Source organism: Monodelphis domestica, chromosome 7 (genome assembly GCF_027887165.1).
Source record: "Monodelphis domestica isolate mMonDom1 chromosome 7, mMonDom1.pri, whole genome shotgun sequence".
Lineage (NCBI taxonomy): Eukaryota > Metazoa > Chordata > Mammalia > Didelphimorphia > Didelphidae > Monodelphis > Monodelphis domestica.
The window spans coordinates 276,476,488-276,489,349 of record NC_077233.1 but is presented as its reverse complement, the minus strand read 5'-3'; positions in this window follow the sequence as shown (position 1 = coordinate 276,489,349).

Sequence of the window (12,862 nt, the reverse complement as noted above, 5' to 3'; positions counted from 1 at the left end):
GCTATATACCTCCTTCCTTTTGGCTTTGAAAATTAAAAGGGTTACGTGGGAACTCTAAACAATATGACCACAATTTCTGTGTTTGTAAGCAAATTATCCCTATAACTGAGGCTCTGCAACAAAAATGAAGTAAAGATTGGGCCACTTTCCAGGTAATTTGAAAAACGTAGATAACCAAACCACACAATTCATTCCAGAGAGTATGTGTATGTGTGTGTGTGTGAGAGAGAAAATTTTGTATATTGATCACATGAATTGGGTAATGACTAAATCTTCATTCCTCTTTTCTTTGTGGATACAGCTTTAGGGCAGCACATTTGTATTTTGAATAAAGCAGGCACCACTAATATTCTGGAATGAAATTTGAGAGGCCTGGAATTCCAAGCAACTGAGTCAATTTCACACTTCAGGCTGGACTTTCAGAGATCTAGGGTTTAGTATTCCAAACACTAAGCTTTACATGAAAGCGTAGGCGTAATTTGAGATCCCCATGACCAATAGCTTAAAAAAAGCCCAATCTAAACTACAGATTCTTATAGAATAATGGAGTCCTATAAATTTCCTTGTGAGGCTATTTGGGATACAACAGAACAATAAATCAAGCTATATTTTATAGTGTGATTTGCTGATTTATAATGAACTTATACAGATAACGTAATGATTGACTGCTCTAGTACACCTTTGGAAATAGTGGATACGACGTTGGACTTTGAATCATGGTGACCTGTGTTCAAATCTTGCCCCTGGCACCTTCTAACTATGTGATCATCAGAAAGTCATTAAATTCCCTTAGACTTCCCTTTCCTTATCTGTAAAAGGGAAGTCGTATCTACCTCACCAGGTACCGTGAGGCTCACATGAACTCACATTTAACATATTTTATAAACTTTAAAATAGTACACAAATGTGTATAATTTTTATTTTCTACATGACTTTTGTGAATTGTAAAAAAATTGAGTTTGAGACTATATCCAAGATGTTGCTTTTATTTCTGGCTATTTTTTTTACAACATTATAAACTGAGGATAAGAAAGCCTGGAGTTTGTTTTAGTTTTGCAATCTAATTTCTATATATTCAGAAGTCCATGGAGGAAGAAGTATATGCTTGCAGTGGAAGTTGAGAACCTCACAATCGGGGAGAAAGTTGGAGCTTTTGGAGATCATCTTCTCTGAGAGGGTGCTATACTTTCATAGATACTATCTAATACTAGGGGAAGGGAATTGGAGCTGCCAGGGTCAACCAAAACCCAGAAAACTGTGTGAAGGGGTTGAGGTATTAATCCAGAGGTAAGACTCTAGGACACAAGGACATTTCTACCATGGTGTAGTGCTTCTATCCACATTACTTCTCTCCTGAATAAACTCTAAGAATGACACATAATAGAAAAAAGGAAAGATAGTACAATAACCTGGAAACTTATCAGAAAAGAGAGCTTAAATCTTGTATGTCCGAAGTCTTAACTCCATGATGAATGAAAAGGGATGAACGATTAAATTAATATGAATATGAACCATGAACGAGAAGATAACATTTCTAGAATAGACAGAAAGGATAGACAATTAATGAAGAAAACAAAGAAATTCTTAGGATAAAGAAGTTGGAGGGAAAGATAAAAGAGATCAATAACCATTTAACTGAGAAGGGAAAAAGCAGAAAAAAGAGGAAGAAAGAGACACATAAATAAAACAAAAGAAAAGAAATCATTAATTTATGTAAAACCCTGAACTAGGGGAAAGATTGATGAATTAATGGGAATGAAAGATAATTAGGGGGAAGAGAGCCTCTACAAAAAAACACCGAATCAAGGTAGTTTAAGCAAAACTAATCATAAATTGTTGACTTCAATCATAAAGTATTGACTTAAAAGAGGAAAAGGAAAATATCTATTTAGAAAAAGCAGAAATGGCTTCCAGCAGATATGGAGGACTGGACATTTTCTCTGATCTTCACGGTTTCTTAAAACTTTGCAAAATAGGAATTATGCGTAAGGGGTAAAGCAATTCTGTAACAATTTAATGAACCAACAACAGAAAAGATGAACAGTGCCTAGCCTCAACATGCTGACTCAGCACTACCTGCCCTGATTGCCCACTATTTATTGTAGTAGGCCCTCACAAGCTAACCTATAGGCTTTCAATGGAACTCGACTCTACCCCCTTCTCTGCCTTCCAGTGCTGCACAGATCAAAAAGGCTGACGCTTATTCAGGCTGTGAACAGCAGCACAGCAAAATTCTATGCTATGACAGATTTCAGCCAGGGAACTGGGAAAGACAGAGAATTGGGGCATGACAATGTATATGAATTTGTGGCATTTCAATGGATCCGAGGGAATGACTCAGCTCAGGCCATTTCTGTACCCCCTAGAAGTCATTTTAAGGAGAAACTGACCCTTGTGAACTAATGAATTGCCTAGCATGGGAGGAGGCTTAGAAAGTTTGGATATCCAACCTCCATGAAAACCACATTCAAAAAGTAAAGCAGTCACAGAGAGAATGATGGAAGACTATAAGAGAAAAACCAAACTGACATTACCAAAGATCTTAGGAATAATAAAACTCAGTAAAATATCCTAAGCATAAGCAACAGAAGAGAATATGTCCTCTAGATCTGGCAAAAAAGTACAGAAATCTATAAATAAATATTACAAGACAAAGGAAAATGATTCAGTGTCCCACGAGGACCCTGTGGATTCCCGAGAGAGCACATAGTAGGATATTTCTGAATGGTTTGAAAGAGAAATAGGAATTATGAAAGAATAATTTATGTTGTGCACAGCTGAAATAATTGGCAGATTAGAAAAACTAGAATCTATTGTGACAAGTCTCATCAAAGAAACAAAAGAGAGAACAACTGATTGAGAATATTAATATATAGATGTGAAAGATGATCTGGAAGAAAAGCAAAAAGCTGTGACATTAAAAGAAAACATTATTGACCTACAAGCAAAACATTGATCTGGAAGATAAATTGCAAAGAGACAAGTTAAGGATTGTAGTGCTCCTAGAAGAATATGGCAAATCAAAAAACCCGAGTACCATAATGCAAGAAATAATACAAAAAGATTACCAATAACTTCTGAATCTAGGAAACAAATGTCAATCAAGAATCTACAGTTTGTCCTAAGAAAAAAAACCTCTCAGCTTCAAACTCTGACACATAGTGGATACATTTAACAATTGCACTGACAAACAACAAATTCTGTAAGTAGCCAGGAGAAATACCTTTGAATATAAAAGGAAGGAAATTAAAATTGCACAAGATTGTTCTATACACACCAGAAATCATAGTGGGCAATGGAATTCTGAAAAGCAAAGGAGCTAGAGATGAACCCCAAATGACTTACTCTGCAAATCTGAATATAACCATTAATGAAAAAAGATGGACATTCAAAACATTCCCAGAAAGAAAACCAGACTTGAAGAGATTATTTCCTTCTCAAACATCCCAGACTGTAGAAATATAAGAAAGATAAGCAAGCACAGTAACCAAGGACAACAACATAACAGATCATTAAGAGATTTCTTTCTAAGTGCCCACAAGGAGACAAGAATGGAAAGCAGAAGTAAAGTCAAAGTAATGATGGAGAAAAAGGCTTGAAACATCATGGACTAAACTCATAACACCCCACTGATAAGTGAATCAATGTTTAAATTGTGTGTGTGTGTGAGTGTGTGTGTGTGTGTGTGTGTGTAACTAAGTTACAAAATGAGAACATATAAAAAGGAGGATGCAAAGAAGAAGATGGAATGGAATATATGATGTACCTTAATCAAATCAAATGCTATCAGTGAAGGGGAAAATAATCCCCATAGTCTTTCTTAGGAAAAAGAGAGCCCAGAAGAGAATGGACAAAGAGGCAAAGGAAGGAATTGAAAAAGGAGGAAAGAAAGAAGGGGAAATCTTGTTTCAATGGTGAGAGGAAGGAGTACTATTGATGAATACTATCCTGGGAAAGGAAGATATTCCTTAAGGGTTGAAGGAGGCTTAAAAACCCCCCACTTATCTTCCATCTTAGAATCAATACTATATATTGCTTCCCAGGCAGAAGAGTAGTAAGGGCTAGGCAGTGGGGGTTATGTTACTTGCCCAGGGTCACACAGATAGGAAGTGTCTGGGCTGGATTTGAACTCTACCTCTAGACCTGCCTTTCAATCCACTAAGCCACCTAGGTGCCCCCTTTAAGGATTATAATGGGTGTTATCTACAGAAATTTACTACTTCTAGAGATCATTCATCTGCCTCAGAAGAGAGAGAATCAAAGCTCCTGAGGGTAACTGACTTCCAGAAAAGTGGGATGGCATGGGACTAGAGAGGGGATTTCATGGCAAATGGGGAAAAAATGACCGGGAGGGGAAAAAGCAACAATAAACTGTAAAATTAGAGATATATGAAAATTCTTTTTATGGGGCAAAATCCTTTTTATTCCCTATTAAGAACTGTTGTCTGTGTGTGAAGCACAACAGAAGAAAGCCTCATTCCTTCACTCCCTCCCTTATTTACAGAATATTTTCTTTGTCAGATGATCTTTTTGTTTTCCTAAGGGAGCAATGAGCCCAGTCCCTATGAATATACTGTTGTTGATACAGTTCCCAATGAGGAAGAAGTTGGGAAGCCTGCTGAGGGGGATTTGTGGTGATATATAATAGAAGTGCTTTGTGAGAGACTCTGAGATATCTTCTATAACTAGTTCTTTGGGTAGTCTGATTGGCTGTGGTTGGGGAACCTGGATTCTTTCTCTTTTTCTTTCCTGTTGTTGTTCTTTTCCCATATGCTAATTCCTCTAAAATTTGGTATCTTTGCTATATTGTCTTCCCTTCTTCCTCCCTTTATATTTTGTCAGTTTGATTTGGAATGTATCAGACATCTGGCATTCACTAGGAAAAGCTGGTTCTAGGTTCTGTTCCTTTTCTGATTTTGCTTTGCATCAGAGTCCTCCCACAAAGCTAAACATTTGTACATTGATTAGAAGATGATTGATTAGAAGTTGATTAGAAGAACATTCCTGAGAGAAGCTGGAGATGCAACCTAAAGTGACCTTCTCTGCCAATCTGAGCACAACCATTAATGAAAAGAAAGATGGACACTCAGTAAAAAGAAACGTTCAAAACATTCCCACGAAGAGATGGGAAACATTCCCGTCCCTTCCTTCCTCTTTCTTCTCTCTCCTTCCCTTCCTTTCCTTTCTCCTTTTTTCCTCTTTAACTTAGCCCCTTTATGTCCTTTGACATTTGTCCAGGAATTTTCAATTCTTCCAAGTCAATTTCTACGACTGGCCCAATTATTCCAACGACAGGTACAGCTTCCAGAAGTTACTAACTGGATGGCATTGCAAATACTTCATATACATGTGAATAGCTATTTCATATAGTTTCAATGGATTCTCATCAAAGTTTTGTTCTAAGAGTTATCAATGTGGGCTGAGCAATAGAGAGGACAATTGTGCTAGGAGAAGGAAAGGATAGGCTTGTTGCTCTAGAGGGGTGGTGAAGGTGGGGGAGCAGGAACTGGGAGAAGGGAGCTTGGTTACTTTATGTAGTGCTATAAGCTGTCAGGACTCTAATGAGATAAATGACAAGGATGACAATCACTAATGGGAGAGTTAAGGGTTTTTTGGAAGTTGAAATAACAGATGTAAATGTTTTGCAAATCTTAAACCACTATATATAAATGACACTATTATTATTATTGCTGTTGCTTAGTTGTTTTTAGCTGTGTCTGGTTTTTGTGACTCCATTTGGGATTTTCTTGGCAAAAAGACACAGTAGTCGTTTGCCATTTCCTTTTCTAGCTCATTTTACAGAAGAAACTGAAGCAAACAGGTAAAGTGGTTTTCCAGGGTCACATGATAGAATCCAAGATCAGATTCAAACTCATCTTCCCAACTCTGGACCCTGGCACCCTATCTACTTGTGCCACCTACTTCTCTTATTATTCACTCATAGGCAGGATGTCTCTAGTTGAGTGATAACTTGATAACCTGAACATTCCACTGCACACCTGATGAACTCAAATAATGTTTATAGAAAAATATAAGGCTGCGGAAGTAAATGCTTAGCAACTGGGCTCTCCAAGAAAAAACAAACAAACAAAAAAACACACGCACACATTTTAAAATTCAATCTGCATTATTTATACTTTCTTAAGTCTAGACAGTCAACAAATAATCAAGCCTGGTTCATAGTGATTGATTTTAGGGTGTGAATTTAATAATCAGCCCTCACAAACTACTTAGAGTCAATTCTATCATATCCCTGGTAGGTTTCTCTTGGGAAAGAAGAGTGTCCCCTCTTCTCTTTCCTATATAAAACTCACTACCAAAATGTCAGCACACTTGGGCAAAGACCCACCACCAAAGGTAATGAGGTATGTGGCCCATTCATTCAGAAAATAGAGGGAAAAGGAAAAAGAAAGTCAGGAGCTAGTGAATTCCCTAAGGAGCATAATGCTTTCAGGTGTGCATTCATATGTAGGAATAAGAACTAGACTGTGGCTTCATTGCTATATGGAACGCTAAAGTGAGGAAACTTTCTCTATCAAAAGCATATTGGCACATTCTCTGTAATTTATAGTCTTAGAGAATTGCCTAGAACCTTTAGAGATTCAGTGTCCTGTTCAGATACACAATGTCAGGATTTGATTACAGGTCTTGCTAGGAGAACTATCTTTTTCCTTTTTTTTTTTGCATTGGAAAACACAAAGATAAACACACACAAACAGAACAAATATTTTTTTAAACAAGTGATTATAGATGACAAAGTTTTCCATAGATGTGGATATAGATATATTTGAGTAAAAAGAAGAGACAAAATATATATCTAGCAAAAGGATAAAACTAGACATAATTGTAAGACTTTTTTTTTTTAAAGTATACACACACACAGAGTTATTTCTTGGAGACGTTATGAGCAGGAAAGTCCTTGTAAATGCAATTATCTGGGACAATGCTTTTATTGTTGGAATTGTCAGTGAGATTTAGAAACTTCGGAGGTGATGGACATTTTTTATCTCTGAATATTTCAGATTTTTACATTTTAGATGGGGAATTCAACTTCATAGATCATCTAGTTGACTCCCTTAATTTCATAGATAGGAAACTGAGGCCCAGAAAGGATAAATGACTTTTACCTACTGTTACACAAATGGTAATGAGCAGAGTTAGGAGTTCAGCATCTTTTTCCAAATCCAATACTCTTTCAAATAAACTAGAACTCGTAGCTCAAGTTTGACACAGAACTCTGACACTCTGACATAGACATGACACTCAAAGAATTATATTTATTACTATCAAATTTGAAGTTCTCAAATGGTCACAGTAGACTCAGTTTATTTAAAATAAAAGTAAATAGCGAAGAAACTTGAGAAAAGGAAATTGGCATAGGTGGCCCTACGATTGCTGATGGCAGTCCTCAAATTTGATCTTGTCCACAAGATGGCAGTCAATGTCTTTCCAAGTAACCATTTCTCTCCCTGAAAGAGCCCCCAAGTTTGATTTCATGCCAACGTTGTCGGGATCAATGCTGTAGGAATCAGTGCAAAGAAATTTAAAGTCTGGGGCAACACTGTTCACTAATATCTTCCTTCCACAAAGCTCTTCTGTAACCCCTAAGTGGGGCATTCAAACAAGGCACAGAAGTACCAACTTCCTCTCTGACAGCTAGAAGTCACTTGGCTTCTCTGTTGTTCACTGGCAAATAGGCACTTGAGCTTCAGACCACAGGACTTATTTTCTCTGTACCACAGGTTTGTGGTTTGATTGAAGAGAGCCAATCCATAAGCCATCCTGTTGGCTTCTAGCCTTGAAAACTAGCACTTCATGACTTTGGACCTTCGTGGACAAAGAGAAGTTCAGAAGCGCAAGACTAGAAGTACGTTTTCACAGAATGACACCATGGCTGTGGCATCCAGAGGATTTTCCTTTTTGTGTTGTCGATCAAGACCTATTTCCATATTATTCGTGTTTGCACCGGGGTCATCATTTAGAGTCTACATCCCCAATCACATCCCCATAGAACCATGTGAAGTATTTTCATTTTTGGCAAAAAAGATATTTTTTGGTCCAAAGATAAGAAACAGTATGTGATCGTTGCCTTCTTGCTTCTCTCAGGATTGTTGATTTAGAGCTTGAAGGGACCAAAGAGACCATCTAATGCAATTTCCTCATTTTACAAATGAGGATCTAAGACTCAGAGAAATTATACTGCTGTTAAGTAACAGAGAGGTGATTTGAACTCATGTCTTCTGACTTCAGCTATCTTTTCATGGTGTATATCTTAAAACCCAATTTATGTAAATGTTGGAAAAAGTAAGCTGAGGGAAGACAGCCATCTTAAAATTGTAAAATGGGAAGGGAGCTACCGCTTGTTTTCCATTTCTCCCAACAATAGTTCTCAGATCTGTCCTCTCATCCTTCTGCCATCATCCTCATTATGCCTCCTCCAGTATTTCAATTTTCTAATTATTCTCCTTACTTCCATTTACTTCCCTTTCGGACTCATTCACCTGCTCAGAAATGTCAACGTCTTCTCATGGTTTACACCTGTTCCTTGGCATTTTGAAGGTCCCCTACAACCTGATTCTCACCTCCCTTTGCAGCCTGAGCTCCTATTACTACTTCTCTCCCACTGTATGTTGAAGGCAAACTGGGCTACTGGCTTCCCCCTGAATTCAGCAAGCTCCAACCACAGTTTGCTGGTCCTCACCTCTTCCTCCCAGAATCCTGATCTCCATCCCTAACTTGATCAGGAGGGAAGCTAGCGATACTTTCTAGGGGAGGCAGGTTCTAGGAAAGGTTTGCTTTTGGTACAAAGTTCTAGAATGATCATAAACATCACCTTCTGGAAAGTTTCCTTTTCTTAGAAAACCTGAAGGCTGTTCGGGGTTCTTTTTCTTCCTGAGTCGAGTATCATTTCTGAAGAATGTGATCTCACTGATGGAATTGGCTTATTCTGAAGAACAGGTGGGAGGGTACCAGTCCTGGGATAATGAAAAGATTCTGGGTAGCAAGAAACCCAAGCCCAGGAGAGGTCCGGAACACGCCTGCCCTGCTCTGGCTTCTGAATTCTGACACACAGGATTTTTATTGCCCAGATGGTTTACACGGTAATGCTGGTCACTAGACTCCTGCTGCTGTAAACGTTTAATGACCGTCTCCTGGCAATAAGTCACAGAGTGACCCTGAAGGAAAGCTGGGGTCCATGAACAATTTCTCCAGATGCAGAGGAAATTTGGCCCTGAAGAAGAGCCACAAGGGAAATGGGAGAAAGTGATCAGGGAGGGGGGAGATTGATGGCCTTAAACACATCGCCCAAAAGCCTTTCAGTTGTGACGAAGCAGTTGATGGTTGATGTTGATGTAACAAGTCTCTTCCCCATCCCTCCTTCTCTGTCTCCCCCCCACCCACCCCCAATCCAGTTTTTTGGAACTAATTCTGAAGAGTGCTACACTTGGAGTTGGAGGACTTGGACTTGTTCCTCTCCATAGTGCATCTCTCAATGACTAGGACCAACTCCCCAAAGCTGCTTCTTCCCTGGGGTCTCTTGTGTCTGTGTCTATCTGGAGGACACATTTCTTCTCCCCACTCGATAAGGCATCTCCTGCTGGTTCAGAAGCTCTTTTGGAAAGTGCCATGGCCTATTAATAGAGGAAGGGAAGAGAGAAAGTCCATCTTTTTCCCCATGCAGGGCTTTCATGCCTCAACTGTTCTGAGCCTAATTTTCTCACCCCCACCCCCAGGGCTTAACTATTTAAAGCCCCCAGAGGCCTGGCTATGTGGTTTTTTCCTCAGCCAATCATTTTGTTCCCTTCTTGACTTAAATAGGAGAGGTGTTCTACCTTCATAAATGAATCAGATTGTAGATGCACTTTGTTTACATATTACACCACTATCATAAAAGGCGGCTGCCTCAACTGAGGGTCTGCAGAAGAGACTCTTATCTCCTCTCCCAGGAAAAGAGAGAAAATACTTATAAAATATTTTCTTAATACTATTAAGACATATTAGAACACTACATCAGAGTTTCTTAACCTGAAGTTCATTCATTCCCAAGGGATCCAAGAAAAAAATGACATTTGATTTTTACTCATCTTTAACTGAAATTTGGGGCAGCTAGGTGGTGTAATGGATAGAGTGCTTAGCCTGAAGTCTCTTGAGTTGACACTTTAGGTGTGTGATCCTGGGCGGGTCATGTAACTCTGTTTACCTCAGTTTCCTCATCTATAAACCAATCTGGAGAAGGAAAAGACAAAACTACTCCAGATCTTTGCCAAGAAAATCCCAAATGGGTCATGAAGAATCAGACATGTCTGAAGTGATTGAATGACAGATGGAATTTTGAATTACTTTTAATTATTTAATATAATTATTAAATACTTAAATATTAGCATATTAAAAAAAGATTTCTAATTATAGGCACCATAGGCTTCACCAGACTACAAAAGGGAACATGTAAAAAGGTCTAAGAAACACCAATGGTGTTTCCTAAGTTTTTCTCTTTACATTGGCAGTCTCTAAGATCAGAGCAAAAGTTATTTTAGATGCTGCAATTAACTCAGCACAGTGACATATTGTTCTCATGCTTGTTTCCTTCCACAAAACCAATTCCCAAATGTTGCCTTGTTGTATGCTGAGACTTATTTGAATTCTTTTCTGTCTGGAATTTTAGAACCTTTTCTGAAGGACATGCCACACCTAATTTTTACTCTGGAAATCTTTTGGTGACTTGAAGCCAGCAACATCCTGACCTGAACCAAGTGGTCAGAAATTTTTCCCAGCCTGGCCAAAGATAGTATGTTTTTTTTCTCCCTTGTAATGTTAATGTCCCCCTCTTTTTATAGTCATCATTGGAGGTAGATACATGTTCAACATCGATTTTATTGACTGCAAAATTTTGCTTAGTGTGGCTGTCATTGAAAATAAAACTCATGTATCATTGAATACTATTGGAAAGGGAAATCCATAAATTAAAAAAAATTTCCATGTTGTTTGTTTTTATAAGTGAATAATCTGAAAAAACCCAAACTTCAAAACATAAATTCAGATAAACAATTGAAAAACCATATGCTTTCATCTGCATTCTGATTCCAACAGTTCTTTCTCTGGAAGTTGTCATAAGTCCCTCAGAATTGTCCTTGGATCATTGTAGTACCAGCAATAGCTGTCTATCACAGTTGATCATGCCACAATATTGTTGTTACTATTTCCTGGGTTCTGTTTATTTCACTCTGCATCGGTTCACAGTAAATCTTTCCATTTCTTTCTGAAATGATCCTGCTAATCATTTCTTACAGCACAGTAATATTCCATCACTAACATATACCACAAGTTGCTCAGTCATTCCCCAATTAAGGAGAATTTCTTTAGTTGTCAATTCTTTGCCATTACAAAAAGAGTAGCTATAAATATTTTTGTACAAATAGGTCCTTCCTTTCCCCTATTCCCCCCTTTAGAAAAAATCTCTCCAGGATACAGATCTAGTACTGGTATTACTGTGTCAAAGGGTATGATTTGCTTTATAACTCTTTGGGCATAATTCCAAAATGCCCTCTGGAATGGTTGGATCAGTTCACAACTCTACCAGCATTGCATTAGTGTTCCAATTTTGCCACATCCTCTCCAACATTTATCATTTTCCTTTACTGTCATATTGGTCAACCTGATAGGTGTGAGGTGGTACCTCAGAGTTGCTTTAATTTGTATTTCTCTAATGAAGAGGGATTTAGAACATTTTTTCATATGATTATTGATAGTTTTGTATTTCCTTTGACCATTTGTCAATTGGATAATGATTTGTATTCTTATAAATTTGATGTAGTTCTTTACATGTTTGAGAAATGAGAACTCTATCAGAGAAATTTGCTATCACAATATTTTCCCAGTTCATTGTTTCCCTCTAATCTTGGTTGCATTGGTTTTGTTTGCACAAAACCTTTTTAATTTAATATAATCAGGATCATTCATTTTATATCTTGTAATGTTCTCTGTCTTTTGTTTGGTCATAAATTATTCCTTTCTCCATAGATATGGCAGGTATGCTATTTTAAGTTCTCCTAATTAACTTATAACATTACGCTTTATGTTTAAATCATATATGCATTTTGACCTTAACTTGGTATATAGAGTGTGAGATATTGATCGACACCTAATTTTTGCCACCATTTGTTTTGCAGTTTTCTCAGTAGTTTTTGTCAAATAGTGAGTTCTTATCCCCCAAACTGCAATCTTTGGGTTTATCAAACACTAGATTGCTAAGGTCATTTACCTCTAATCTATTCCACTGATCCACCATTCTATTTCTTAGCTAATACCATATTGTTTTGATGATTACTGCTTTATAGTACAGTTTAAGATCTAGTATGGCTACCATCTTTTACATTTTTTTAATTAGTTCTCTTGATATCCTTGATCTTTTAATTTTCCAGATGAATGTTGTTATTATTTTTCTAGTTCTTTAAAATAGTTTTTTGGTAGTTTGATTGGTCATGGATTCTTTAAACTGACATTGCTGGGTTAAAAAACAAGAGAAAATAAAATATGAAAAATGTTACTGAAAAGCACAAAAATAAAGAATGAAGAGCTAGACATTCTTATATGTGTCAAAAGTGAACTTCTACAACGGAGAAAACTATTTCTTGGAAAAAATACCAAAAAGTGAAAGCATTTAATTCATACTTTAAAACTGAATTTTAACCTAAGGCTTAATGGAGGCTAGATTTTCTTTCAAATATATGGGTCTTGCAAAAGTGGGAGGCCACCACAAAAAGTGTAGCTATAAATATTTTTGTACAACCAGATCCTCTCCCATTTTTAAAAATCTCTTTGGGATACAAACCTAGTAGTGGTGTTGCTGGATCAAAGAACATGC